General features: G+C 49.7%; 1 protein-coding gene across 6 annotated transcripts in view; it reads left to right on the forward strand.

Moving 5' to 3' along the window:
* The window catches only part of SHANK2 (SH3 and multiple ankyrin repeat domains 2), a 662,741-nt gene that overhangs the window by 168,685 nt on the left and 467,941 nt on the right, over positions 1-26,115 (forward strand). The window lies entirely within an intron of this gene.

The raw sequence follows: 26,115 nt of genomic DNA on the forward strand, positions 1-26,115 counted from the left end.
GTGTGCCTGCTTGCACTGGCTCCTTCCTGTTAGAGCAAATGGCACAAATAATGTGGAAATGCGTGCAGCAGTCAGCGCTGGAAAGGTAGCAAAGACGTAAGTGCGTCCAACTGTGCAGCTGCTGGGAGATGCTGGCTTTGCCGCCTCTCCGTCCAGGGGGACAAGCTTCCTGAGGATCACACGGGAGGGGACTTGCCTTCCATCGGCACCCCCGGGGGTCCGCTGTCCCAGAGTGGAGGGAGAACAACCCCAGCCAAGCATGGGCCAGGGGTTCTGAGGTGGAATGCACAAGCCCAGGTCCTAAACTTTTTAAAAAATTGTGGCAAAATACATACAACATCACGTTTAACATTTGAACCATTTTAAAGTGTACACTTTGGTGGCATTAAGTATATTCATGATGCCGTGCAAAACCATCCCCATTATCTAGCTAAGAACTTATCACCCCCAAAAGGAAACCCTGTACCCACTAACCAGCCACTCCCCGCTCCCCTCCCCCAGCCCCTAGAAAACCACTCATGACTTTCCATCTCTATGAATTTGTCTATTCTGAACGTGTGATATGAACGAGGTCATATAACAGATGAGATTTTGCCTCTGACTTCTGTCAGTCAGCATCGTCGCTGAGGCTCGCCTGCGTTGTAGCCTGCGCCTGTGCTTCACTCCTTTCTGTGGCTGGGTAATATTCTGTTGCACAGAAATGGAGCTCGTCGACTTCTGATGCAGTTGTCCAGAGAACCGTTTAGGGTGAAAATATTTTAAGCTAAATGCTAATTTTTTTAGCTAAATGAGTTATAGAAATGCTTTTTGATGTTATACACAGTCAGATCCACTTGAACTGAAAATTGACATTTCCATGATTCTCCTCATTTGGAAATGATTTGTATATCTTACTGCACTGAGAGAGGACGTTAGTTTAGAATCGGCTTCCACGAATGATTTTACTAATATATAAAATTTCTTAGACATTCCTAATATATACAGGCTTGTTGTGTTGAAAATGAACGAGTTCAGCCCAACAACTGGGCCCAGATGCTTCGTAACCACTATTAGTCCGTTCTCATGCTGTTAATAAAAGCACACCTGACACTGGGTAGTTTATGAAGGAAACAGGTTTAATTGACTCACAGTTCAGCATGACTCGGGAGGCCTCAGGGAACTTAGAATCATGGCGGAAGGGGAAGCAGACATATCCTTCTTCACATGGTGGCATTAAGGAGAAGTGCCGAGCAAAAGGGGGAGAAGCCCTTTATAAAATCAGATCTCATGAGAACTCACTCAATATCATGAGAACAGCAGCCTGGGGGTAACTGCCCCCATGATTCAGTTACCTCCCACTGGGTCCCTCCCATGACATGTGGGGATTATGGGAACTACAATTCAAGATGAGATTTGGGTAGGGACACATTCAAACCGTGTCAACCATTAGGGAGTTTACTTTAACTCTTCAGTCGTGGTGAGCCTGGATTTTAGTCTTGAATCTGGCAGTTTGCAAATGTCTAATATAAAGTAGATGGTTGAAATGGGTCCCTGGTTTGCTGATGGGTCTGTAGAGATTACAATTACACTCCAAGAAAATGTCCTCTTTCCAGTGGTGAACATGAGGAGGCTGCGGGTTTCTTTGATTTCATGGTGTGACTGCGTCTGCCCCTTTGGGGTTAGCTATGCATTTGTGGGCTTGGATTCAACATTATTTTTTGGGCATCAAATAATATATTTCTTTGGTCCTTTATTTTAAAAAGTCACATAGTTGCTTAAATTGCTCAAAAAACAGCTGCTGATGCCCATTGACTCAAGGCAAACACTTGGGTAATATGAAAGCCATTTCTGACTCTCCTGGGCGGTAGCCTACAACCACCACACGGCACTCCAGGGAAGCGAGTCTTCCATGGCAGCCAGGATGAAAGGTCGGTTTGGGGGGCCTGTCCCCTCCCTGTCAGTCCCCATTACAGCCTTGTCGCCACTGGCGCAGTGACCACCAGGGATGGGGATGCCCTTATTACGTGAGACCTGGCAGGATGCTTAGTACGCCCTCACAGCAGCAAAACTGCACCAGCACCAACCCTGTGCCATCTGTCTCTGTTTTTCTAAGGACAATCAATCAGTGCCACAAATGATTCCAAAAGAAAGTGATGCGCACTGTCACTGAACTGATCAGACTCCGTACACCATAGACGTTGCTCGGGTAACTGGCGGAATGAGGTCTCTGCCAATCTACGTGCCCAAAATGGGCCCTGGCAGTGCCTGTCAACAGCCAAATTTCTCCTCCTTATCTTCCTGCCTTGTGTTTTATTAATACAAAGAGACTGGATTCACTCTGTGGATCTTTGCCCGTAAAATATCCCCAGCTTTTATTTTTCATTCACAGTTGTTCTTACCCTCTCAGTTATGAAAAATGAATCATTTAATATTGAGTTTGTGGGAGAAATGATGACTGGCTGCACCATTTAAAAGGGATCAAATATGTTCATCTGGAAAGTGCTGACGATGTACAACTGTGCTGCAAAGGCAGGTTTTTCTAAGAAGTCTTGGGATAGTTGTTGGAGTTCATTTGGCTGACTCTTACTTAATGATTTAAAATACTGGACAGACAGCATCAGATGACCTAGGAACTTGAGAGAAAGGCAGATTCTCAGGATTCACCCCAGTCCCACTGGATCAGAAACTCTTGGGGGCAGGGACCAGTGCTCTGTGTTCTCCTAAGCCCTCCAGAGATTCTAATGTTTACTCTGGTTTGAGAATCAGAAGATAGACAGAAGTGGATTTATCTAAGGTAGAGATGAAGCACTTAAACATTTTGGGTGGGTGTTGAAGAATGATGGTGATGATGTGGTGATAATGAAGGTGTTGATGGTGATATTGATAATGATAATGATGGTGATGTTGATGGTGGTGTTGGTGGTGATGATGATGGTCATGTTGATGGTGATAATGGTGGTCATTATGATGGTAATGATGGTAGTTAATACGACAGTAACGTTGATAGTAGTCATGGTGTTCATGATGGTAATGTTGATGGTGATGGTGGTGGTCATGATGATGGTAACGTTGATGGTTGTGATGGTAGTTATGATGATGGTAATGTTGATAGTGGTCATGGTGTTCATGATGGTAATGTTAATGGTGGTGGTGGTGGTCATGATGATGGTAACGTTGATGGTTGTGATGGTAGTTATGATGGTAATGTTGATAGTGGTCATGGTGTTCATCATGGTAATGGTGGTGGTGGTGGTCATGATGATGGTAACGTTGATGGTTGTGATGGTAGTTATGATGATGGTAATGTTGATAGTGGTCGTGGTGTTCATGATGGTAATATTGATGGCAATGGTGGTGGCCATGATGATGGTAATATTGATGGTGATGGTGATAATAGTGATGATTTTGATGATGGCCATGATTGTGGTGATTAAGATACTGAAAATGGGCCGGGCACGGTGGCTCATGCCTGTAATCCCAGCACTTGGGGAGGTCGAGGTGGGTGGACCACCTGAGGCTGGGAGTTTGAGACCAGCCTGACCAACATGGAGAAACCCCATCTCTACTAAAAATACAAAATTAGCTGGGCGTGGTGGCGCATGCCTTGTAATCCCAGCTACTTGGGAGGCTGGGGCAGGAGAATAGCTTGAACCTGGGAGACGGTGGTTGCCTTGAGCCAAGATTGTGCCATTGCACTATACCATGGGTGACAAGAGAAAAGCTCCGTCTCAAAAAAAAAAAAAAAAAAAAAGATACTGAAAATGGTAGTGATGATGAGAGTGATGAATTTTCCATTTGCATAGAGTTTTAAAGTTCACAAATGCTTTTCTATATGTTCTTGTTTAATGTTCAGCAATCCAATGAGGTTGGTTTTTTTATCCCCAGTTTGTGGGAGAAATGGAAATCTAGAGAGACAGATGGTAAGAATTCCAAAATTAGTGATAAGTCAGTGGTCTCTAGGCCTTCTGACTTCCAGTCCAGGGCTCTGGGATCTGTGGTGAGGAAGAGGCTTCTTTGTGACAGGCCCTTTTCTTGCAACCAGGTGTGAAATGAACATCATCGGTGACCCTTTGCTTTTTGGATTGCTCAGTCGAAGATAGCAAACTTCCTGATTCTGAAGACAAAGAGAAATAGAATGGGTAGAAGTCTAAACAGTAGAAGACGCAAGCCAAAGAGGGGATACAGCAAGGGAGAGAGGCAGAAATGGGCTGTATGTGTTGGGTAGTTTGATATGTCAGCTTGGCTAGACTCTAGCACCCAGTTATCTACTCAGATGCTAATGTGGGGGTTGCCGTGAAGGTGTTCTGTAGATGTGATTGACATCAGCAGTCAGTTGACTTTAAGTAAAGGTATGCCCTCCATGATGTGGGTGGGCCCCATCCGATTTGTTGGAGGCCGTAAGAGCAAAACCTGAAGTTTCTCAGAGAAGAAGGAATTCTGCCCTAAGACTGCAGCATCAACTCCTGCCTAAGTTTCCAGCCTGCTGCCCTGTCCTATGGATTTTGGACTTGTCAGCCTCCATAATCATTTAAACCAATTCCTTAAAATAAATCTCTTTATGTACATACACATATACACACACGTAAAGTATACACATACACAAATATATACATATACACATATTACAAATATATGCGTAAATATATATTTGTAGGTGTATATATTCACACACACACGCACATGCACGTCACACACATCCCGTGGGTCTGTGTCTCTGGAGAACCCTGGCTGAAGCATGGGGGAACTGACTGGAGGAGTTGTTCCTGCCTCCCAGCAGCTGCATTCTGAAAGGGGCTTCCACTGTTTTTTTGGATGCAGGGACTTTAGCACCTGGCATTGTATTTTTGGAGGGGGCAACTTTCTCCCCATGTGCTGTCATTCTGTCGGTTTTCAGGCTGTATTCAACAGTTGCTAACCAGACATCCAGAAGCAAAGAAAGGGTGGATAAAATCAGGAAGAAAAGGCAGTGGCAGTGAGAGACGTTCAGAATGGCTCCATTTTAATATGGCCCAATTTTAGTAATGGGCAGGGAAGGACAAGGATGAAATGGGAGGGAAAAGACAAAGAAGGCCTTGACGTGGATGTCTTTCTGATGAATGACACTGTGCCTGGTGGTTTGGATACCTTTCAGTGCATGGTGGTTCCCTGCCCAGTCCTGTGCTGAGCCCTTTCCATGTGGTCCCATGAAGCAGGGTCTCCTGTGGGTGAACAGCCCAGGTCACACAGCTCCTAAAAGGACAATGAACAGGGCATAGGCTGCTGGATGCCAGACCCCATGTTCTTCCTTAACTCCTAACACTACACATAGAAGGAGGAGGAGAAAGGCTGAAGCCAGAAGCAAGGAACGGAATTTCCAGTTCTCTGGCAATTAGGTGATGGACCCCAGCATTGCCGCAGGCTAAGCCAGTGATGGCAGAGGCCCAGGAATATTGTTGGCAATGGTCCTGTGTCATCTTGTGCTCTTCACTCCAGGATCCCAGGCAAAGCGTTTTTGGACATGGCCTGTCCCCAGTGCCTTCACTGGGGGGAGGACTCAGCCCATGAAAATGAGGGCGGATCTCTTGAAATGTCAGAGCCTGGCTTTTGCCCTCCAGACCCTTCGTCTGATTTCCTTTTGCATAAAGCTCCAAACTGAGTTCCCACATTTAGCAATTTAGCCAGAGGGGGATGAGTAAATTTTCTTGTGCCACACGCGGTGGTGGCTGCCAGAGCACTCTGCCAGCGGCTGTGCACTCTGCAGTTCCTCTGATCGCACTGGTGGAGGCAACTGCGTGGTTGAGGGACGGCCAGTGATGAAGGCCGCCTGACACTGTGGATGACATTGTGGTTCCGGGCGTTGCACTTTTCAGAAACCCACGAAATCTGCTCAATGGACCCTTCTCTTCCCTGTTCCCTCCAGGTGGCTTTCTGAGTTTCTTTCCTGGTTAAATGAGCCCCAACAAGACTCTTTGGTTGTGTCTTCCTTGTTTTGTGGAAATCCACGTGGATGTGGGAACAGGGTCATGGCATTTTCTCCCAGGACCTTCCTCTTCCCTGATGAGCGCCATGGGCAGGGTCCCAGGACGTCCCTGTTGTGCTGCCGTCTACACTGCAATTTCTATGAGCTGATGTGGGCAAATTGTAAAGTTCATGTAAGACTGTCTATTAGACACACACACATACACACACAGCTCTTCTAGAGGTGCACATGCCTGTCAGTCCACAGGCAGAAGCTGGCCCAGTTCCCTGGCAGGGAGGTGCCAGGCCCTTCCTAACAACCAGCTCTCAGTGGGAACTCGCAGAGCAGGAACCCACTCTCTGTGATGGTTAATGTTACACTTCAACTTGACGGGATTGAGGGATGCCCACAGGGATGGGGAAGTATTGTCTCTGGGTGTGTCTGTGAGGGTGTTGCCAGAGGAGGTGGACATTTGAGTCGGTGGGCTGGGAGAGGAAGACCCACCCTCAGTATGGGTGGGCAGCATCCATTTGGCTGCTAGCATGGCAAGAACAAAGCAGGTGGAGGCAGGTGGGATGACCTTGCCTGCTGGGTCTCCTGGCTTCATTCTTCCTCCGATGCTGGACGCTTCCTTCCACTGCTGACCTGGGACATCAGACTCTAAGCCGTTTGGCCTTTGGACTCTGGGACCTACACCAGTGTCTTGCCGGGGACTCTTGGTCCTTTGGCCACAGACTGAAGGCTACACTGTCAGCTTCCCTGGTTTTGAGGCTTTTGGACTTGGACTGGGCCACGACCTGCTCCTCTCTTCCCCAGCTTATAAACGGCCTGTTGTGAGACTTCACCTTGTGATGGTGAGAAAACTCGCTTAAAAAACTCGCTTTCCTGTGTAAATATATCCTATCAGTTCTGTTCCTCTGGAGAGCCCTGATTTAATACACTCACCTGGGAGGGGAGGGCATTGATCTGTTCATGAGGGATCCACCGCTATGGCCCAGACACCTCCTGCTCGGCCCTGCTCCCGACACCACCACACTGGGGATTACATTTTAACGTGAGGATTGAAAGGGGCCAATGTCCAAAGTGTAGCACTGGGTAAGCCAGCGTCATCACCAAGGTCCTCATAGAGGACACACACAGGGAAGGGGGCTGCATGAAGGTGGGGACGGTGGGAGTGGGACGTGGATGGGGGCAGAGATACAATGGTGCTGCCAGGAGGCTGGGAAGGACCCTGCCCCAGAGCCTTCCCGGGGAACACGGCCCTGATGACACCTCAGGGCCAGCCTAGTGATGCCGTTTTGGACGCTGGCTTCCAGGACTGTGGGAAAGGTTTGTTGCTTGAAGCCACCTTGTTTGTGATCATTAGTTCCTGCAGCCACAAAAAGCAGCTACCAGAGACCACAGGTGGGCGTCAGTGGCGAGTTCCTGCACGTCTGCTGCTCAGGTCCCCCCCGGGCCACACGAAGCCAGGACCGTCCTGCTGTCCCTGTCCCCCGGAGTGCCGCCGTGAATCAGCCTCACCTTTCCATGAAAATCGTCAGCCGCTTGGGCGTGTCTCTGCTGTTTGCCACCACCGAAAGCCACGTAGAAAAGCCACGGCGTAGGAGCCAACAGGAGAACAGTTTCAGCACTGAGACGGGTATTAGCTCCATTGCCACCCAGAGACTGCATTTTGCACTTCCTGGGTGATTTGATGAAATCCCATTTATTTGAACAAGACAACCAAGTAGCTAGACAGCTTGCGTCTATCCACTTTAAAAGAGGAGGGAGCACATGCAGCCGGGAATTGGCAAAGGATTACGGTTTCCACAGCGCACCCGTGGAAGGGTTTTGTGTTGTGTCCAACACCATTTCTATGAACAAGATGGAACTTGTTTCCAGAATTCTCTTCCGGGTTCTCAGTCACCCAAGAAGGTGGTTTATTTTGGGTCTGCATTTACTGAGGCACAAGACCTCGGCCAGGAGAGACACCCCAAGGAAACCGGTCCACTCAGCCACAGATCTGGCCAGAGGGCGCAGCAGGGGCCTGGCATCCCTGTCTGCAGAGCCTGGTTTCAGTCCGGCTGGGCTTCTTCTCAGCTGGTGCCCTTGGTCAGGCCACTTAGGATTTACTTAAAAGTCTCCAAGTGCTCCCGTACTGAGTTAAAGCGTTTGCCCCGTAAATTCATGTCTATCGAGAACCTGTGAATGTGATATTGTTTGGAACTAGAGCCTTTGCAGATGTCACTGAGTTAAGACGAGGTCACGCTGGAGTGGGGAGGCTCTAGTCTTGAAAGATGTCCTTTGAAGAAAAGGCAAAAGAGACACTGTGCACACAGATAGAATGCCACGTGAAGACGGAGGGCTGAGATTGGAGTGATGCGGCCACAAGCCAAGGAATGCCGTTGAAGCTGGGAGAGGCAGGAAGGACCCTCCCCTAGAGCCTTTTCGGGTGGACAGCCCTGCTAACACCTGGAATTCCGACTTCTGGTCTCCGGAACTGTGAGAGCAGAAACTTCCGTTGTTTAAGTCACCCGCTTTATGACGGCACGCAGCTGGGGGAAAGGAATGCAGCCCCCTCCACTTCGAAGTGGGGCTAATCACTGCAGTTAAGGGAGTGTCCAGAGGTTCAAATGACATCACATATAGGTGCTGTAGTCTTAATGTGCCTTCAAATTCATGTGTTGGCCGGGCGTGGTGGTTCGTGCTTGTAATTCCAGCACTGTGGGAGGCCTAGGCAGGCAGATCACTTGAAACTGGGAGTTTGAGGCCAGTCTGGCCAACATGTGAAACCCTGTCTCTCCTAAAAAAAACTAAAATAAAAATACACACACACACACACACACACACACACGCAAAGTAGCTGGGCATGCTGGCGTGCACCTGTAATCCCAGCTACTTGGGAGGCTGACACATGAGAATCACTTGAACCTGGGAAGCAGAGGTGGTAGTGAGCAGAGATCGTGCCACTACACTCCAGCCTGGGCCACAGAGTGAGATCCTGTCTGAGAAAAAAAAAAAAATCTTGTTGCAATTTAATCGCCAGTGTGGTAGCACGAAGAGATGAGGCCTTTTGGAGGTGATTCCATCATGAGGATGGAGCCTCTGCGATGGGATTCGTGCCCTTGTACAAAAGGCTGAAGGCGGACCTGGTGCAGTGGCTCACGCATGTGATCCCAGCACTTTGGGAGGCCAAAGCGGGTGGATCACCTGAGGTCAGGAGTTCGAGACCAGCCTGGCCAGTATGGTGATACCCTGTTTCTACTAAAAATACAAAAATTAGCTGGGTGTGATGCGCTGGGTGTAGTGGTGCTCGTCTGTAATCCCAGCTACTCGGGAGGCTGAGGCAGGAGAATCACTTGAACCTGGGTGGCAAAGGTTGCAGTGAGCTGAGATCAGCGCCATTGCATTCCAGTCTGGGTAACAAGGGAGAAACTCCGTCTCAAAAAAAAGGGCTGAAGGCAACTGCCTTGTCTTTCTGCCCAAGACGACACAGCAAGAGCCACCACCTGTGCAACAGGGAGCAGCCCTCCCCAGGCACTGCACCTACCGGCTCCTTAATCCCCAGCCACCAGAACTGTGAGTCATAGCCTTCTGCCATTTATAATCGGCCCAGCCTCAGGTGTTTTGGCATAGAGGCCCGGACTCACTGAGACACGCAGGTGGAGGGGTCAGACAGTGCTTCATGACTGTGGGTACTGTCATCAGCGTCAACCCCACCATAGGAACACGCCAACCTTGGAAGCCCAGAGAGGCTGGCCCAGGCCGTGGGGGCCCAGGGAGGCCTGCAGCATGGGTCAGGGCAGTGCCAGCGAGTGTGAAGGACAGGGACTTCCTTCCACGGCAGGAGGAGGTGGTTGTGTCCAGCCGGCCCCTCATGATCCCTGCAAACACTCCAACCACGAGGCTCGGTGCCCTAGTCTGGAGCCCAGGTCACCCTGTGGGTTCCTGGGTGGCTACGCGGCAGGGCGAGGAAATGTGGCTGGTACCGACTTGGGGATTCTGGTCCATGTCACGTTTCCTTTTCTCGATGTGAAGGGAGGATGAGCAGGTGGAGCCTGAGAGCGAGGACGTCTCCCCACACAACAGGCGGAGTCTCTGAGCTTGTGCAGCCCAGGGTCCTGGGAGAGTTTGCCAAGATGATGCGCCCCGGGGGAGCTGCTTGCCGGGCAGCACGCCAGGCCTGGGGACGTTGCTGTGCACAGGGTTCTTCGCCCACTTTCACCCCTGCTGCCTGTGTTCTGTGGGCAGAGCCAGGAGGGGCGGGACTGAGGCTCTTGCAGACTGAATGAGGGAGTATCAGCTTCTATTTTAGCCTTTTCTCTTCCACATGTGAGTGACCAAGCAAATCATTATTTTTATTTCTTTTCCCTTCTTCTTTTGGTGTGTTTATCCGACGTATTTACAAGCAGCTGGTTGGCAGGGAGCTGGGCACTGGCTGGTACCTGCCATGCACCTTGTGATCAGTCAACCTCCTGCAGGGCCGTCAGTGAGTCTCGGCCTGGGGCCCAGCTCTCACTGGGTTGATAGAATGAGCCGTAGTGTAAAGTTCACCACCGGCCATCTGGAGGGTGGATCTGACCCAAGAGAGCTTGATTGTAACCTGCCCAGATGTTAACATTTATTTTTTTTTTAACTTAAAAAAAAAATTGAATGTGTTGCTGGTGTTTAAACTTCCAGGAATTTCATTAAAAAATTCAGCTTTCCAGCTTCGCTTGAAAAATTAGGAAACGTGGCCACACCCGGGTAGCCTCTGTGCACGTGGACATTTGGCAAGGGGTGGGAGCGTGGCCCCTCTGGAAAGGCTGTGCTCTCCAGCCTGCCACACTCCCCACCGCTCCCTGCAGCCCACCCCGGTCCACCTCCTCCACGTTGCAGCGTGGTGGTGGCCCTGCTGAGGGCATGCAGTTGGCGGAGTCAGTCGTTTAGAAGTAGCTTCTTTTAAAAGTTCTGCTGAGTCTTATTTGGGATTCAGACTCTGTGTTCCCATAGAAACAGGGAAGTGGAAGTTGTATTTCTAGATGAGGGCGTAGAAACCTGGGTAACCCAAAATGTGGCTGATGTTCGGTGCATATCTATGATGAAAAGTAATCAGGGATCGAATTCATTATTTCCACGAGTACATACGGAGTTTCTCGTAAGAGCCACACTCTCTTCTAGGTGCCGGGGACACATCAGTGAGCCACACAGCACACTCTACGCTCTGAGACTGCACATTAGATAATTAACCAGTGAGCAGAGAACTGTGCAACATGTCGGGGTTGGTAAATGACAGGAAGAACAATAAAGCAGGGTGAGGGTGGAATGACACGGAGCTGGCAATGCAGAAGCGAGTTTCCTTCCCGCTGGGAGCTGAGGGTGGCCTCTGTGACATCTGGGGCAAAGACCAGGAAAAGAGGAAGGAAGGAGTGGGCCTTCGGGATGTCAGAGGGAAAGGCATCTCAAAGAGTGGCGCTGACGTGTGCAAAGGCCCTGGGGTCACTGCATGCCTGGGGTGTGTGGGAAGCAGCCAGGAGGCCGGCCAGCTGCAGAGGATGGGGTGGGATGGGGCCCACACCAGTGGTGGGAAATGAGATCTTAGAGGGCCATGTTGCTTGGCAAGGTCTTTGGATTTTAGTCTCAGGGAGATGTGCAGTGCCAACAGTGCAGAAGAGAACTCTAAAATGGATTTTAATCCGTACATCCATCACCCACACAGATGCTATCCTGGATGGGGAGCAATGTTGGTAAAATCTCATGAAGATGCTGAGTGAGGCATCTGGGGTTAGCAGAATATTCTAGAGCTCCCTGTCCAGTCCAGTAACCGCAGGACACACATGGGTATTTACATATAACTATAATTTTTAAAAATGTAGAGTTCAGGCCAGGTGCAGTGGCTCATGCCTGTAATCCCAGCACTTTGGGAGGCTGAGGCAGGAGGATCACCTGAGGTCAGGAAGTCAAGACCAGCCTGGCCAACATGGTGAAACCCCATCTCTACTAAAAATACAAAGATTAACCAGGATTAGCCAGGTCTGGTGGTGGCACACACCTGTAATTCCAGCTGCTTGGGAGGCTGAGGCAGGAGAATGGCTTGAACCTTGGAGGTGGAGGCTGCAATGAGCCAAGATTGTGCCACTGCACTCCAGTCTGGGTGACGGAGCAAGACTTCATCTCAAAAGAAAAAAAAAAAAATGTAGAGTTCTGTTCCTCAGGGAACATTTCCCGTGTTTCAGGCGCTCCGCAGCCAGACCCTACTGCACAATGTTCTGAAAGTTGAGGGGTCCTTAGTCCAGAATGCTGGCCTTGTTCCCTTACATCTGGGTACTGCAGGGCTGTTTTCTAACCTTTAAATGTCACATGTGTGTATGTGTGTGTGTGTGCGTTGGGGGTGGGTGGTGTGTGTGTGTGCGTTGGGGGTGGGTGGTGTGTGTGTGTGTGTGTGTTGGGGGTGAGTGGGTGGTGTGTGTGTGTGTGTGTGTGTGTGTGTGTTAGAGAGGTGCCTCAAGAATTGCACCAGATTGGGGTCAGCACGGGGAGATTTTCCAAGTCAGTTGGTTAATTGAGAAGGGTTGATTAGCGGAGAGGGAGGTTGAGCCTGGGGAAGAGTTTGGTTAGCGGAGAGGGAGGTTGAACTTGGGAAGGGTCGGTTAGTGGAGAGGGAGGTTGAGCCTGGGAAGGGTCGGTTGGTGGAGAGGGAGGGTGAGCCTGGGAAGGGTCGGTTAGCGGAGAGGGAGGGTGAGCCTGGGAAGGGTCAGTTAGCGGAGAGGGAGGGTGAGCCTGGGAGGGGTCGGTTAGCGGAGAGGGAGGGTGAACCTGGGAGGGGTCGGTTAGCGGAGAGGGAGGTTGAGCCTGGGAGGGGTCGGTTAGCGGAGAGGGAGGGTGAGCCTGGGAGGGGTCGGTTAGCGGAGAGGGAGGGTGAACCTGGGAAGGGTCGGTTAGCGGAGAGGGAGGGTGAACCTGGGAGGGGTCGGTTAGTGGAGAGGGAGGTTGAGCCTGGGAAGGGTCGGTTAGCAGAGAGGGAAGGTGAACCTGGGAAGGGTTGGTTAGTGGAGAGGGTGGTTGAGCCTGGGAAGGGTTGGTTAATGGAGAGGGAGGCTGTGAAGGAGAGGACTTGAGGTCACGTTCATTCCCACCAAGGGCTGTAGATCCAAGACGTAGGAGAGCAGCTCCTTGTGGGCTGGAAGGATGAGTCCTCAAGCTCTTCCCCCATAACGTCCCACTCAGGGGGTGCTGCAACCCCAGGCACCTGCACCTTAGGTGGTCACCTAGTGTCTCAGGAGTCTAAAGTCATTCTGTTGTCTGTCTAAGCAAAGCCATCTGAGGTCAGCCCTGCCCACCTGCCCTGATGCACTCAGACAGGTCTATGGCTGGGGCCTGTGAGGTATGTGCAGGTCGAGGCTCTTCTTCATCTTTGTGGTGCTAAAGGCCTGGCAGGCACACAGCCCTGGGCTCCCTTGTGTGAAATGAAGAAGTGGTTGTGATGAGGTGGCAGCCTGGAGAAAACCATCCCTACTGGCAGCAGGAAGGGCTGAAAGCTGTCGGAGCTCAGGGTATTGGAGGTCTGGTCCTTCCACATGAGGCTGTAGGCGTGGCTGAAAACAGGGCCTTGGAGGAACCACAGCCAGCCTGGTGGGGGCCTTGCTGATCTCACCAGCCTGCTCCCGTCACCTCCTCCCTCTGCTCAAGCCTCCCGGGCGTCCACTTTTGCTTTTCTCAAGCACAGAAAACACATGATCACCCCAGGACCTTTGCACTGCTGTGGACTCTGACTGGAACGCGTCCTCCAAGGATTTCATGGTTCATCTCCCCAACAAAGTGCCCCAAGGGAAGTCCTCCTGTTGACAAGAGGCACCCATACAAAATTTCCATCCCCTGTGTAAGTGCCTCAAGTACAAGATGGAGACAAGCAGCTGAGAATCACCTGTCATTGAAGGAAAGCTGTCACCTCAAAGGCAGACATGAAACAAGTAGAACTGAATACTCCAGGCAGAAACCAAGACAATTTGGGGAACCGAAGTATCAGGGGAACCAGCCCCCAATATTTCAATGCAGGTTCTTTTTTGTTTTCCCTAAGTGTCAGCCGGTCTGAGAAATAAAGAGAGTACAAAAGAAAGAAATTTTACAGCTGGGCCTCCGGGGGTGACATCACATTTTGGCAGGTTCTGTGATGCCCCCGAGCCACAAAACCAGCAAGTTTTTATGAGCAGTTTTCAAAGGGGAGGGGTGTACGAATAGGGAGCGTGTCACAGAGATCACATGCTTCAAAGGCAATAAAATATCACGAGGCAAATGGGGGCAGAGCGAGATCACAAGGCCAGGGTGAAATTAGAATTACTAACGAGGTTCCATGTCCTGCTGGGCACATGTTGTCACTGATAAACACTAAACAGTAAACAGGGTTTGAGAGTAGACAACCAGTCTGACTAGAAGTCACCAGGCTGGAATTTCTTAACCCTAAAAAGCCTGGGAATACTTCAGGAGACCAGGGCGTATTTCATCCCTTATCTACAACTGCATAATATAGACAATCCCAGGGTGGCCATTTTAGAGACCTCTCCCTGGGAATGCATTCATTTTCCCAGGGTTATTCCTTGCTGAGAAAATAATTCAGCAATAATTCTCCTATTCGCTTTCTGAAAGAATAGACCTATGACTCTGTTCTGCCTGGCCCCACAGATGGTCAGACTTTATGGTTATCTCCTTTGTTCCCTGAAAATCACTGTTGTCCTGTTCTTTTAGGATGCCCAGATTTCATATTGTTCAAACACACATGTTTTACAAACAATTTGTACAGATAACACAATCATCACAGGGTCCTGAGGCAACATACATCCTCAGTTTACGAAGATGACGGGATTAAGAGATTAAAGTAAAGACAGGCATAGGAAATTGTAAGAGTATAGATTGGGAAAGTGATAGATGTCCGTGAAATCTTCACAATTGATGTTCAGAGATTGCAGTAAAGACAGGGGTAAGAAATTATAAAGGCATTAATTTGGGGAACTAACAAATGTCCATGAAATCTTCATAATTTATGCTCTTCTGCTATAGCTTCAGCCGGTCCCTTTGTTTGGGTTCCCTGACTTCCTGCAACACAGAAGGGAAGTTCCAAAGGAGATGCCCTACCTAATATCCTCAGTGCAGTAAGAGAAGATAATAGCATCTATGAAACAGGGAGCATTTGAGAAAATCTTGAAGATCAATGATGATTGCAAAAAAATGGCATAGCAGTAATGTTGGAGATGAACACAAGGAGGCGGAAGAGAGCCCTGGAATCAGGTAGAGTTCGAGGAGTCAATCGCGCAGGTTCAGCATCTGAATAATGAGGGAGAAATAAACAAAGAGATCATCCAAGATAAAGCCTCTGAGCAGATGGATGTGAGATTCCCAGTTGAAAGGGCCCTGGTGTGAGAAGACACCCCCAGGCAAGCTGGGGGTCCTAAAAGCTCAGAACTCAGGGAATAGAAACAGAAACGCAATCCTAAAAGTTTCAAGAGAGGAAAGTCAAGTTGCGCGTAGAGGATCTGGGGTCTGACCTCTCAGCAGCCATATGGGAAGCGCAGTGGGAAAAACCTTCCAAACCAGTGTTCTAGCAAATCAGAGGGTCCCAGAGGTGTTTCAGATGCATGTTTTCTCAAATCAGCCCCTCCTATGCTGCTTTCTCAGGAAGCTCCTGGAGAGGAGCTTCACCAGAGGGAGTGAGCCAGGGGACAGGAAGACCTGGACTCTGGGGGGGGCCCTGGCACCGGGCAGAGGCCGGGCCTGGGATGAGTGTGGAGCATTGACCTAGGTGGGCACAGGAGGTTGGATGGCTCTGGGAGAGGGTGGCCCAGAAACCCAGGCAACAGATTGCTGGATATGTTTGCACCTCACAGGAGGACACCTGCGCTCTGCAATTTACACCTCTGTCAGAACTTGGTGATAAATTCGTTACATGTAAATAGAAAGGCAGATTTGAAAATGTGGCTGTTATTTACTCAAGGAAAATAGAATCGCAGTCGACTGCCTACCTTGCTGTGGACAAGATGTAACTAGCCCTAATAGCATAAACACAGGAACCATGATTTAACCAAGCGGGGCCATGGCTGTCTTGGGCTGTGTGATAAATGAGTGAAACTCTCATCCTCCCTGGCAGGAAGTCAATAAGTAATATTTAAACAGAAGGAAATCAAGACAGATGATCAGATGTGTGTTATTTACAAATAGGCAGCAAACACCTGAAAAAGCATTGCGGCGTGGGATGTGGTTGGCCCTGTGGTGAGGAAGGGGTTGGGTGGGAGGGGAGCAGCTCATACCCCATGTAGAACAATAAACGTTTTAAAGCATCCATCCAGACAGGACATTGTTGCTGTAAAAGTTAGATTTAATTTGTTTAGAGAAAATCTTTAATATTACCTCTTCTCCATCTTCTCATCTGGCACTGGCTATTGCAAACAAGACTGCATTTCGGGGTCAGTGCTCCACAGTGCTCAGGGCTTGCCATCCTTCTGGCCCAGGCTCTTCTCCTGCCTCCTCAGCCCCTGTCCCCGCCGCCCAGGGATATTGCCACCTGCTCATCTCATGAGTATCTGCTGTGCCCTAAATCTGGACCCACTGCCATCTCTCCTTGCATGGGAAAAGCTCCTGGTTCCTCCTCGGTTTGACCTGCTTACTGGCCTGGTCAGAGCCCCAGTTCTCAAGGTGCTTCAAGCCTGGGCATCCAATTGAGTTTCCACCTAAGGACACCAGAGTGGGTTGTAATCCTAGCCTGTTTCATGTGCAAGGGCTCCATAGGTGCCCTCTCTAGCATGGCCACACTTCCCTTGTTGAGTTTATCTAAGAAGTGCCTTAGCCACTCTCTCTGCTGCTAGGCCGCCTCCAACAGAGGACATAATCTCCCCGAGACACAGACAGACCCCTTTGAACACGTCGGTGACTGAACACCATCTTGTCAATGATGTGATGTCTCTCCAGCCAGGTGGGACTGCTTGCTCCACCATCACCACCTTTGCCAGGTGAACTCCTTCCCACCCCTCAGAGCCGAAGTTCTTTCTCTGCAGAAAGCTTTGCTTTTGATTCCCACAGTACTTGATGGGTACCTTTTATGTATTGTATTACAATGAATGGTTCATGCATAAGTCTCCCAAGCTAAGCTTTAAAGTGCTTTGAGAGGGATGCACTTTCCCATCTATCTTTATTCTCCCAGCGCCCAGCGCCAGACCCAGAACCCTCAGTAACAAATGTTAAGTGAACAGGCAAAGGGCCCGTCTGGTCATATGGCTCCATGTAATTTCTTGAGCTGGCTACTAAGTGGCAGTGTTAACCTGGTACAGCTTGGTGCCCAGTTAAGGAGGAGGGGCTTGTGAAATGCAAAAGGTGAGAGCAGGGTGCAACTGATGCTTGGTGAGATACTTATAATCCACTGTTTCCATCCTGAAGAAGTGTCTGTCCCTGAATGTAAATCCTCAAGTTCATCTGTTAGAAGTGAAGTGGAAATGATACTCTGCTAGTGTGCTAGGGCTGTGCTAGGGTTTGGATGTGGCTTGCTTGTCCCCACCAAATCTCATGCTGAAATTTGATTTCTCAATGTGGAGGTGTTGGGAGGTGGGAGGACCTAGTGGAAGGTGTTTGGGTTCTGGGGCAGATCCCTCATGAATAGCTTGGTGGTGTTCTCCAGTAGTGAGTGAGATTTCACTCTCTAGATGGGATTAGTCCTCATGGGAATAGGTTTCTTCTCATAAGAATGGCTTGTTATAAAGCCAGGACACCCCTCACATGTGGTTCCTCCTTGCATGTGTCTGCTTCCCCTTTGACCTTCTCCACCATGTTGTGTAGCAGCACAGAAACCCTCACTAGAAACCGAGGCGGTGCCCTTGAACTTCCCACACCACAGAACCATGAGCTAAATAAACCTCCTTTCTTTTCTTTTTCCTTTTTTTTTTTTTTTTTTTTTATGAGACAGAGTCTCACTGTCACCCAGGCTGAAGTGCAATGGTGTGATCTTAGTTCACTGCAGCCTCCGCCTCCCAGGTTCATGCAATTCTTCTGCCTCAGCCTCCCAAGCAGCTGGGATTGCAGGCGCCCACCACCATGCCCGGTTAATTTTGTGTTTTTAGTAGAGACGGGGTTTCGCTACGTTGGCCAGACTGGTCTTGAACTCCTGACCTCGTGATCCACCCACCTTGGCCTCTCAAATTGCTGGGATTACAGGTATGAGCCAGCACACCCAGCCCTCTTTTCTTTTGAAATTACCCATTCTCCAGTATTATTATGTTATTATTATATATTATATTATTATTATAACACAAAACGGATGAAGACAGGCTGCTATAGCAAAGTGCTGTAGGCTGGAAGGTGTTACACAACAGAAATTTATCACTCACAGTTCTGGAGGCTGGAAGTCCTAGCAAGGTTGTGGCTGATTCCATTTCTCATAGGGGCTGACTTCCTTCTCCCTGTGCCCTCATGTGGCAAAGAAAGAGTGAGTCAGCTCTCTGGTACCTCTTCTTATAAGGACACGAATCCTATCGTGGGGGCCCCACCCTCATGACCTCACCTAAACCTAAACACTCCCAAAAGGTCCCAATCCAAATGCCATCCCACTGGAGGTTAGAGCTTCAACATATGAATTTGGGAGAGTCGGGAGGGAACACACAATTTAGTCCATAGCGACCCCAACAGCAAGTTTAGGAGATATGTTTCAGGTCAGGAATATTAAGTAGTTTTCTCAGTTTACTGTAATACTTCTGTTGTCTGTAGTTCTGCAATATTTTGCTTTCAACACACAGCCTGCTGTCTTCCTACAGATGTAGTTCTGGGAGGTGTCGTGTGTCTAAGTGTGTCAGCCTCCATTTTTGGGCAGTGTGTGGAGTTAGCTATCTGTCTAGTTCATGAATAGATAGAACTCAGGGGGAGGGGAGAGAGGACTACATGTATTGAGTATCCACTATGTACACATAGGGAGCAGGTGCTTTATTGGTGTGACATGGTCCTTGAATGCTCTGCAGGTTTAAATACTATGAACCAATTTTACTGATCAGCTCATGAGGCAGAATTGAAATTGGAGACCATCAGACCCCAAACTTGTTTTTAATCAGCCCCTCTGCCTCCTGGAAGGGATTCAAACCCGTAACTCTCTATCTTCGTGTCCCACCAGAATGAATGCTCCAGAAGGGCAGAGGCCAGTCCCGTGGTCATCATCTCCCCACCAAGTAGCACACTTGGGATCTCAGCAGATATTTTATGACTAAAGGAAGGAAGTACTCATGACCCCTGTGTGGTGCTAGTTCATTTAACTCGGTGCTTTAAAAGCCATTTTTTTTCCCTTTTTTCTTGCACCCTCCATGAAGATTTAATGCCTCACATAAACCATAAGTCTTTTTAGTTATCACTGCATCGCTGTGCTTTAAACCCCCTCCAGCAACCAGTGATCAGCCTCTTGTCAGGGTGTTGCTGTCACCCCTTTTGAGAATGGTTTATGGGAGTTATGATTTATCCTCTTAGAAAAATTGAGTCGGTTCTGGGGGGACTATCAGAGGAAGAGGGGCACTGGCTAATGGGAGAGATGCCTTTGTGTCCTGGGCGTGCTGTGATAAATGACCACTGCCTGGATGGGTAGAAACAGCGGAAATTCTTGGGGAGGCTGAGGTGGGTGGATCACGAGGTCAAGAGTTCAAGACCAGCCTGGCCAACATGGTGAAACTCGGTCTCTACTAAAAATACAAAAATTAGCTGTGCGTGGTGGCACACGCCTATAATCCCAGCTACTCAGGAGGCTGAGGCAGGAGAATTGTGTGAACCTGGGAGGTGGAGGTTGCCGTGAACCAAGATCGTGCCACTGCACTTCAGCCTGGTGACAGAGTGAGAATCTAAAAAAAAAAAAAAGGTGGAAATTGACTCTCTCCCAGTTGAGGGGGCCAGAAGTCTGAAATCAAGGTGTGGGTGGGACTGCCTTCCTTCTGGAAACCCTGGGGAGAAATCATTCTTCGTCTCCTCCAGCTCTGGGTGGCGACGGGCAATCTTGGTGTTCCTTGGGTTGTGGCCGCGTCACACGAATCTCTGGTCCCCCCACCCCAGCTCAACCCCTGTGGTCACATTACCTTCTCTTCTGTGTCAAATCACCCTCTTAGAAGGACACTTGGGATACATTTAGGGCCCACCTGGATGATCCAGGATAGTCTCTGCATCCGAAGATTTTTAACTTCATGACATCTGTGAAGACAAAGGTCACATATTTATAGCCTCCCGGGATTGAGACTTGATCTCTTCTAGGCCGTTGTTCTGCCTACCTCTAAAGAGAGAAACCATGCAGTGGGGAGGGCTGCGGGTAGGACAGGGCCTCTCTTGGCCCATCATGGGGAAGGGAATGAGGTATGAGAAGTTCTGTAGGATCAGGGTGGACCAGGGGGGCCCAGGTCAACAAACCCTAAAGTTGTTTAGCTGTTGAATGGAGAACAAAGCTCAGGAAAGGCCTTGGTAAGCAGGCTGCCCCACACATGGAGCACCTTGCTAGCACCTTGCTAGCCTCTTTTTTAGAATTATTATTTGTTTTATTTTATTATTATTTTTATTGAGACAATCTCACTCTGTCGCCCAGGCTGGAGTGCAGCAGCATGATCTCAGCTTACTACAACCTCCACCACTCAGGTTCAAGCGATTCTCATGCCTCAGCCTCCCAAGTAGCTGGGACTACAGGCACGCACCACTGCACCCAGCTAATTATTTTTGTATTTTTAATAGAGATGGGGTTTCACCATGTTGGTCAGGCTGGTCTCAAACTCCTGACCTCAGGTGATCTGCCCGCCTTGGCCTCCCAACATGTTGGAGCTTGCCTCTTTTTAAACTGAAGTGCACAAGATCTTGAGACGCTGCCAGCAAAACACAAAACCCGGGAGGGAAAGTCAGAAAGAACAGCCTGGTCCTCATCATCTTATTTATGAGAAAGAAAGTCACCCCGGGTTCCCTTAGGGTCTGTCATCTCCCTTCGGAAGGTCTTTCCAGCCCATTGGCCTCCCTCTGTCCCTGCTGCCACCCCACAGTTCTGGCGCCGCAGTGTCTCTCCTGGATTAGCCACCAGCTTCTCTCCCGCTGCTGGTGGCTCAGACCCTTCTCCTTTCTGCAGCTGGGCACCTCACCTTTCTAGATTACACATGGGGTCATGTCACTCCCTGCAGCTGCTCCGCCAAGAAGGGCCCTCTGAATGTGGCAGTTGTCACGTCACCTCCCTTCTCTGTCGTGTGCTCCCTGCATTCCGTGCTCCAGGCGTGTTAAACTGGAGTCCACTAGCCTGACTCTGCCCTCTGACATTTTACATATGCTATTCCTCTGCCTGTAACTCTCCTCCTCCTCCTCAGCTCCTGGGCTTCCCTCTCCCTGTCCTCGCCTGGCTGCCCGTTGCCTTCTGGGCTCTTTATCATCTCCTTGACTAGAAGCTGCGTTTCTAAAGGGCAGGGACCTCCTGTGCTCAGCACATTCCTCAGGATTGACCTGTACAGGTGGCTGTCAGTAAATACTGTTTCTTTGGCTAAATCTTAGTGAGCAAAATGACACATATATGCATTTTCATAAGTCCCCCGATGGCCTCTGTGCCTCCTGTCTTTTGTTTCAGTAATCCCTTGAGTGGACCTGCGTGTAACTTTTCAGGAACATGCCTTTCCTTGTTGGGGAGGGAATCCTGTTTTCAACAATATTCCAGAGTATTGACTAAGTGGATCACATTCATGAAGCAAGTCTACCTTCATTTGCTCCTTCTGTGTTATTTTATCCTCAGCACATCTCCTCCTGGCTCAGAGGGGTTCAAGCTGTGCCCAGGACAGCCCCCACCACCACACCCACACATGCAGTGATGCTGGTCCCACCTGAAAACCCTCTGGATTCTGTTCCAACCTTCACCCCCTGTGTCCCCAGCCGATTGGCTAATTTTGAGCCAATCTGATTTGTCCCTGGGGAAACTGGGATTGGGGCAGAGACTCATTCCTGCTGGGATTTTAAAGAGCCCTCTGCTCCTAGGGAGGCAGAAGCCAGGGAAGGACATGCCAGAAAAAAATAAAGCGAGGAGGTGATATAGACCCAGAGAGAATAAGATGGACAGGTCATGCTCACGCATGCACACACACACACACACACACACGTGCATGCACGCAGGCATCCGCACACACATGCAAATGAAGAGAGTGGCCCCAAAGGCCCTCTGGCTTCTGAGAGGTCACACATCCTGCACTAGGTTTTTGTGAGATTCTGCCTCTGGGACTGAGCCCATCTTAGTGGGTTTGTGTTCCTCAACAATAAGCAGTTTCTGAGTAAACAGGGACAACACCAGGACTTGACCTAGACCTTTTTTCTCTAAGCTCTGCCTTTTAAAAGATGTTTTATTTCCACTCGAGAAAAAAAAAAAAAGGTGCACACACACCTGCACGTGTGCACACGCGCACACACATACACACTATAAAGTGCTCAAAAGATGGGAGTAGCCACTGTGACTGTGATCTTTGATAGCAGAATGCACACGATCCGATGGTGGCCATACTCATCATTTGCACGCTTGCCAAGGCCAGGTCCTCTGAGCACTCCAGATGCATAGGCCACCAATTGATGAAACATGGACGTCGTCGGGAAATTGTAGGATCTGGGAGACCCCCGGGGCAGACGATGACAGAGTCACTTGTCCACCATCCAAAAGTCACCTAGGAGGGAGCCTCACCAGGCTGTCAGGGAAAAGAGGTCCTGGTGAACCTCCATCAGGCAGGCAGCAGTGATCAGTGAAGGCGTTTGGGGCTTTTGTTTTGAACACGTCCCTGTTATCACATGACTTGGGGAGTTTCAAAAGATTTCTGTGTTCCCATCACTTGTTCTCCTCAGAGGATGTTTTCTTCCTTCTCCTTTGAGCTTTGAAAGCGCCTGTGCATCTAGTGTTTGGTGACTCTTAAACTCTTCTAGACACAGGCTATATCGATCCTGAGGAACCCAGAGGCCCCTGCACAGCATCTTAGCTTGTCCAGGGCTGATAAGTGACATGTTCCGACTCCACACGGAGAACTGGGGTTTGACAGGGCAGAAGTACATGACTGACGCTACAGATCTCGGTCTTCCAACTTAAAAGCGACAACTAGCAGTGACATTTCAAAAAAGGTCAGGCCCATCAAGACATCTCAGGGAGGGAAAGGAAGGTGGAAGAGTCAGTTCCAAGGAGAAATGAAGGATCCTTGGAACTGGAAACCCAGTGCTGGCTGAATCACCTTGAGGACTTACGGTGGGTACTGGTGAGCATTACCCGTCGTCAGAGGTGTTTCCCTGCTTATAGTCTCTGACTGTTCTTTAGGGAGGGCTGTTGGGAACCCCGAGGGTACACACGGGTTAGGGTCCGGGAAGCGAGGAGGCCAGAGCCCACCCGGCCTGCACCAGCTCTCTGTGAACCTGTTCCTTAGTGGAGAACTGTTTCAGCTCTGTCTTTTGGTTGCTAACATGGTCTTTAGAGACCAAAATGATTGTCAACAAGATAGAGAAAAAAATAGCAAAGACAAACACACAAACACATGGTCTTGCTTCTTTTGCCTGTTGCCTTATTTATTTTAGTTTTACTTTTTTATGTAATTCTCTCTCTCTCTCTCTTTTTTTTTTTTTTTCTTTCTTTTTTTTTTTTTTTTTTTTTTGAGACAGAGTTTCACTCTGTCGCCCAGGCTGGAGTGTAGTGGGGTGATCTTGGCTCACTGCAACCTCCGCCTCCCGGGTTCAAGTGATTCTCCTGATTCAGCCTCCCGAGTAACTGGGACTACAGGCACATGCCGCCACGCCTGGCTAATTTTTGTATTTTTAGCAGAGATGGGGTTTCACCATGTTGGCCAGGCTGGTCTCAAACTCCTGACCTCAGGTGAACTGCCTGCCTAGGCCTCCCAAAGTGCTGGGATTACAGGCGTGAGCCACCACGCCTGACCTCGCCTGTTGCTTTAAAGGTATCTGAAAACTCTCTCATTGGTTTTAGTGCTGTGATTCTTCTTCAGGGGTTTTTCCTTTTTTTTTGAACATTTTGAGAATAAGCTCCACAGAGTTGGCATTTAAGGAATGGTGTTTACTGGAGAGAGAGAAATCTCAGCCAACTGAGACATTAATGTGGCCAAATTGATTTCAATCCGTGTGAGACCTCAGCCGTGGGCCTCTAGGAATGGTGCCCACTTCAGCCAGTGCAGCGGGGGCAGGCAGGGGAAAGAGATGGTCCCTGGCAGGTGTGAACCCGAGGCTGTTCATGATGGGCACCTCCAAATCCCTGCTTAACCTGGAACGGTTCGCCATTGCGGAGGCGGTGTAACAGGCCCGCTCTCATGACGAGGAACTCAGGGCAGAGATTCGCTGTGCTTTTCAGAACATGGAGTTTTAAAACATGCCTAAGCTGCTGTCTCTTGGAGGAGGCCTTTCAGATCTTGGAAAGTGTCTGTTTAGGACAGAGTCTGTTTTATCCATGTCTCCATTCAAGTCAGCTGTCCCGCTCGGGGCCTGGCACGTGGTAGGCGTGTTTGCTGATTAAATGAATAAATAACAGGTTAGCATCCCAGGTTCAGAAAAGGCCTCATGTCCAGGTCAGAATAGAATCGGTTGTGGTTTTAGGTTTTAGGCTGTTGGAAAGGTCAACGTGACCCACAGGGAGTGACCTCCGGAGATGGATTCCGGATGGTTCAGAGGTGTCCTTGAACCCATCCGTTTGGCTGCCACTATCGCTTTCACTCCTGGCTAACCATGTGATAGGGGCTAATTACAAACTGAGGACTCGGTTCTTCCATCTGCAAAATGAGACTGTAGCAGACCCTTCTTACCCATGTGGGCCGTGTTCCAGGACCCGGGTGGATGCCAGAAATGGAGGATAGTACAGACCCCTCCATGTATGGGTTGTGTTTTCAATCTGAGAACCGGGAGAGCTCCTGAATGACGAATGAGTGGGTGGCCTAGACAGCATGGGCACGCTGGACAAAGGGATGATTCACATCCTGGGCAGGACGGAGCAACAGGAGGCAAGATTCCATCACATTGCTCAGAATGGCACGCAATTGAAAACAGGTGAATTGTTTATTTCTGGAATGTTTTGTTTCATATTTTCGCATTGCATCAGACTGCAGTTAACTGAAACCGCAGGTAAGGAAGGCTCCTGTCATAGACACGGCTGTTTACCTGTGGAGAGAGGAAGCAGGGTGGCTGGCTCCGCACATGCCCCATCCCTGCTCTCCGTGAACGCTTCCCCACGGCCACTGCGTTGCTTTGGTTTGCTTCGCGGTCCCTGGTAAAATGTAGGCAGTTCGAGAAAGGAGTCAGTTCCAGAAGTGAAGCCCCATTATGAGGACGGCTGACCCTGCTAAGCCGGACCAGCTCGTCTCCTTGGTAACGTCCCTCTGAGTGCCAGGCCCTGTGTCTGTGAAACGGCGACAGTCCTGCCCGTCTTGGGTGCTCCTGTGACCGTCGGGGTCAATTGTTCATCCACACTGGCGATGAATATCTGTGACATTGGCCCAGCCCATGGGTGAGGGGACACATTTTGGCTCCCACACTGCTACGCAGTTCTCGAGAGTCAGTGGGCTCTCAGGAGACTCCTGCTGGAGCTCTAGAAAGCCCACGTGACCTTTCGGTGCCCACCTGTGCCCAGCACACCCGTGAGTTTGGTGTGTCCTGGAGGCAGGAAGATCCACTCTGAGATTCTGATTCCTGAGAAACAAACCCTGTTTCTGGGTGCTATACCCTGGGAGGTTTCCACCCCTGTCCTGCTGGTCCCTGACTGTTACCTAATGTTCCTGCTTTGTCCATCATCCAACTCCCATTTATTGAAAACCTGGGCACTGGACATTCCCCAGCGAGGAGGTCCTCCCCTTGGAACGGCCCCACTGGCCTCCGGGAGGAAAATCGCGCCACTCATGATTTACCCACACGCGGCATTTCAGCTGATCTAAGGGGTTCTCTTTCGCCTCTTCTATATTGTAATCAATAGTATTCGAAATATTCAGTGACAGCGTTTTCTCTTATCATTGGGGCATAAAATAAGGAGCCTCCTTAATTGATGGTGGCTTTGAGTTGATGGAATTTGGTCTTACAATTGCAATGAATGCCAGGAGATGCTATCTGGGGGTGACTTAGTCTGAGACCCAGTGACCTTCTTGGGGAGCATCATCTCCTCTGGCTTCAGAAAGCCAAAGTGCTTACCCTGCGGCGGGGTGGGGACGGCCGAGGACTGCTTCCCAGGCAGAGCCCCTGTGTTTGAGGCTGCACCCTGGGCAGGGCTGGGC

This window comes from Chlorocebus sabaeus, chromosome 1 (genome assembly GCF_047675955.1).
Source record: "Chlorocebus sabaeus isolate Y175 chromosome 1, mChlSab1.0.hap1, whole genome shotgun sequence".
NCBI lineage: Eukaryota > Metazoa > Chordata > Mammalia > Primates > Cercopithecidae > Chlorocebus > Chlorocebus sabaeus.